Source organism: Eucalyptus grandis, chromosome 6, assembly GCF_016545825.1.
Source record: "Eucalyptus grandis isolate ANBG69807.140 chromosome 6, ASM1654582v1, whole genome shotgun sequence".
Classification (NCBI taxonomy): domain Eukaryota; kingdom Viridiplantae; phylum Streptophyta; class Magnoliopsida; order Myrtales; family Myrtaceae; genus Eucalyptus; species Eucalyptus grandis.
In genome coordinates this window covers 5,977,045-5,982,192 of record NC_052617.1, presented here as the reverse complement: position 1 = coordinate 5,982,192, position 5,148 = coordinate 5,977,045, and positions in this window count along the sequence as shown.

Sequence of the window (5,148 nt, the reverse complement as noted above, 5' to 3'; positions counted from 1 at the left end):
AACAACATATAGAACAACCGACTTAAATTAAACTTAAGACAGCTTGTAGTATCAAAAAGTATCATCATTACCTCATCATTAAACACTTAAATTAATTGAACTTCAATATTTCCTTTACAAAAAGAGATAACAGCATACGAATTTACAACCTTAATATGTGCGCACAACGCACGACACTACAAGAAAGAGAAGACATCAAATAAGTTTATAAAACAAACTCCCACTAATCATATGCTATGATCACAGGCCATCCTACTACAGTCAATCTAAAGCACCCAATAAAAGCCGGAAGACTTCACTACTCGACTGATGAATTGATGGGATATTGTACTGTCAAATATTTACTCAAGACATGATAGGATGTTGTGCTGTTGAATCCACCGGTTGGCTTCTAGAGGAAGAGAAGCTTCAGGCGACAATTTCTTAGCGAATGCTAACTCTTCTCTCTTGACCACTAATAAAAGTATGGTATAAGTGTCAAAACTTGATACGGAGACACTAAAATGCCAAAAGTTACAAAATATACATATAAGTCTCACTTTTTTTTTTAAATGAACATTTAAGTGCCAACACCAGTGAAAGGTGCTGAAAATCCTACATGGCATTTTTTTAAATAATATAACTCGCCTACGTAACTTATTGGAGAGCTGAGTTAACAAAGAAGAGCCAAAACAACGTCATTTTTCCTTGAAATTTAATATAAATATTAATTTAATTAAATTTTGAAATGGGGATGTGATTGCAGGATGGCGAGAGTTGAGCCTTCACCACCGTCTCCCCATCGTCGCTGAGAAAGGCTGATTAGTGACTGTGGGGGAGGGTCAGCCAAGGTCTCTGGGCCTTGACCAAGGGTCAACGTGTTGGTGTTTGTTTCTATAAACAAGCAGACGTGCATAAGTAAATTAAGATCAAAAGTCCGATCGCAACGAAAGTAAAAATGCTTATACACGTGTTTCCAAAGCATTTTCATGCATTTTAACAAAAACGCTTAGAAGAGCTAAAGGGGCTAATCATATTAACCTTGTACCGTTCTTCAAATTTGGTTCAGAAGTTCTTCGAGTTTTGAGCATGAACGTCCGATGTCCTCACAGCAGTAGTTCTGACGTTCTTCAAACTCTGGCCACAAATATCTGACGCCTTTTGGTAACATTGATTATGACATTCTTCAAATGCAAAACATCTAATCTCTTCATAGGCTCTAACGTTCTTCAGATCCAGCCCCACAAGTGTCGAGCCTCTAGTTCTAACACCACCAATTCTCACGTTGAACAAAAGAGAAAAATTGAGAGATCTCACAACTACAATTGTGCTAGCAATTGCTCTCATGTGTGAATAATTTTGTTGAGCAATATCAACACTTTCAATTGTCTATTGCCGATTGTCAATCATCCAGTGATCTGCTCTCTGTATTACCTTTTATAGCTAGTGCTGATCACATTTAAATCGGCACATTAACTCTAAACTGTTTTAGAATTAATTCGATCGTAACTCCTAACAGACGTAAGTCATGATACCATTACAAACACTAATTCGGCATTAACTCTATAACTGTTACAGAGCATTATTCCATACATTTATTTATAACAGTTACAAGTATTTATTCTGGGTATTAACTTTGTAATTATTACAAATATTTAATTTGACCGTTACTTTCGAAACTGTTTCAGAGCATTAAATGGTCATCTAAATCTAAAACCGTTTTAGATCATTAAATTGCCCATTTATTCTGAAACCATTTCAGATCATTAATGTAACCATTAAGTTTTGAAACCGTTTCAGAATTTAATGTGACCGTGATCTTTAATTTAGCCATTAAGTCTAAAACTGTTTTAGATCATTAATTTGGCTATTGATTCTAAACTCACTTCAGATTAGGGGTGTGCAAAAGAATCGGGACCCGCTCGAACCACCCGGAACCAGATCGGAACCGCTCGGAATTGGTGGTTCTTGAGGGAACCGGTCCAATTCTTGGTTCTATGGGTGGATTCATCCACTCGCCCACCCGAACTAGACCGATTACATTAAAATAATATATTAATTTTTAATATTAAAAAATTGAAATTACTAATTACTAAACCAAAATCAAATAACTAAAAAAATTAAGTCAAGATCACGAAGAAGCAAGGCTGGCCCAGAAGCTAAAAGGTCCAAAGCCATCCAAAGCAAGACTGGCCAGCTCGACTAGGTAATCTCCAGTCAAACCAAATGGAGAGGTCCATAAGCTAAAAAGTCCAAAGCGCACCTTGAGTCCTTGACAAAATGCCAATCAGAAAGCAAGCATGCAAAGAAGCAAGCACACGAAGAAGCAGGGCTGCAGGATGAGGAGAAGAATAATAGGTCGGGCGAAGAACCAGCAATTTCGGTCGAAAACCAAAGTTGTTTCACATCAAGATCGGAGCTTTTGAGAAACCTAGGAACCCTCTCAAGCTAGGGTTTGCAAGGAAACCCTCGATCGCAGCAAGTCCATCCATCCCTTTCTCCATTCGGGGGGATTTTTTATGCAAGGAAGATGATAGAGCGTGAACAAATTGATCGCAATTTGATTTTTGTCACCTTGTGGGGTCGGGCTGTGTTGTTGGACGAGGGATTGAGGTCACAGGAAGTGGTTTGTTTGTTTAATTTCTTTTTGCAGCTAGGGTCCTATAGTGCTTGTCATTGGATACCCTTGAGCACTTGTGTTGTGCAGTTGCTTGTTAGATGTTGTGAGACCGGTTCCTGGGTGAATCCATGCAACTAATGGGTGGATCCTAGTTCCAATTTTTCGGAACTAATCCTTAACGGGCAGTTCCCAATTCTAGGTCGGAATTGCCCGCTCAAACCATGCATACCCCTACTTCAAATTATTAATCGTGTGATTAATTCTAAACTCACTTCAAATCATTAACATATCTATTAATTCTGAACTCAATTCAGATTATTAATTCGATCATTGAATCTGAACATGCTTTAGATCTTAGATTTGGCTGTAGAATCTAAAATCCGCTTCAGACCTTGTAAACTTTGAAGTACCTTCATCAGAACTTTTATTTCTAGCTCGACTCAATCTGATTGGCTCAATTGCAAATACATTTGTAATATTCTCTCTCTCGTTCAAAGTCATTCTAATTAGTTATGGTGTGTGACATCGCTATGTTCATTACTAAGCTAGCAACAGGACTTGTACTAACACATTATGACAACCAAAAGAACTGATTGTCTAGATCAATACATGTTCCTACAAATCATGAGTGACATCTAGCAATATATCATCGCTACCCAAATAGTGTAAAATATTTTCAAAACATAATGAACATGTTAGTTTTGGCACCGTGTAATTTGATCCTTCTGTCTCACCATGTCCCGATTGAACAAAGGCCATGGAACTATTGGTCAAGCCACCAATTCGATCATATGCCCAAATCTAATTGACATGTTTTTCTTCGAGACATGAACCATTCATTCTTGATTGCAATCTCGGCCAATGATTTCAATGCAATGTCACGATTAGATCGCATAGGACACTAATCATGTATATCTATATATAACAAGAAGGCAGATTCCATATTGTGCACGCATGTGGCTTTGTATGTAAACAAACTATGACCATCAAGTATAGAGACGATTCGATGAAGCGTTAATATGCACACTTATGAACCATAGCCATCCAACATACAAGTTAGCATCGTGCCTTAGGTCTAAAAATCTTACACCTGACCAAAGCATGAACGATCAAACATTGACCCCACTAAAAGCTTCCATGTCGCCAATCGTTTTATATATGTCACATTTAGTGAACTTGTCCAAGATAAGCACATGTGTTCTAGCTCGGATATCACAATACTCAATAACTTGTGACTCATCATCCCCTCAAGTATCCAATACTGAATAGTGAAGCTTGAGAACATACCAATTTTGACAAGGTCATTAATATCATCTCAATGATCCATCGACCGAGAACTGTTTAAAGATTCAGCAGAATTATAAACCTGTCACACATACTCTTAACACCTTAAGAATATGTTCAGTCATAGCTGATCTTACAGACTTCATTCATATAAATTGGACGATAAATGAAAAAACTTATTTGCCATTAAATAATCCCCAACATGTAACTATTACATGGTTGTTTTAGGGCATACAGCTAACACAATGACCCTCGTCAAATCTAGAGGAGGGTCACAACCCTCGTCCCAAATCAAGGCAAGGGTTTGCAAGCCCTTGCTGCTAGTCAGCCGAGATCGTCAAGGCGATGACAATGGGGAGGTGGCGACAAGGGCTGAGCCCTTGCAATTCTACAATCAGATCTCTTTTCTTTTAAAATTTAGTTTTAAATTTAATTTAATTAATATTTATATTCAAATTCAAATTTGAGGCAAAATGACGTTTTTTATTTTTATTTTTTTCCATGTTAGCGTGCAAAACAACATCGTTTTGCACTTGTCTTGTCAAAAAATGCCACATCAATATTTTAGTTAAATTTTCTCGCCATTAACACTTAACTATTCATTTTACTCTAATTTTGACACTTAAGTGTATGTTTTCTAATTTTTGGAACTTAAATATCTCTCGTACCAAGTTTTAGCACTATAGGAGTCCGGGCCTCCTTGACCATCATTTATGGTGAGTTTGGAAAGGCTTTTGGGAAAGTCTTTGGGGAAATACAAAGGCCTTTGAGTTAAAGGAGTTTTTCAAAATGCAAATTATGTTTAGTAAATTATATTTGTAAAAGTCCATTGTGAAAGACCTTTGATCAAAATAGTGTTTGAAGAAATTAAATTTGCAAAAGACTTTTATTATATTAAAAAAAAAAAAAAAAAAAGGAGAGTTGGCTCACCAAGGGGTTGGCTGGTGAAGAGCAAACAATCGCCAGTGAAGGGCAGGCGGTCCAACAAAGGGCAAGTGCTCCAACGAGGTCATGCGATCATCCGGCGAGGGTCGTCGCACAGCACGACAAGGGTCGCGGCCCCTCCGACGAGGGTCTCCGTGTGGCGTGGCAAGGGTTGCCGCGACCTTTGTTGAATGGTCGTGGGACCCATCACGCCATGACCTCAGTTTGGAGGTCACCAAGGCCACAAGATCTAGGTCACGACAACCCTTGTCGCACCATGCGATGACCCTCGCCGAATGGTCGCACAACCCAAATCTTGCGATGCAACCTCCGTAATCTTA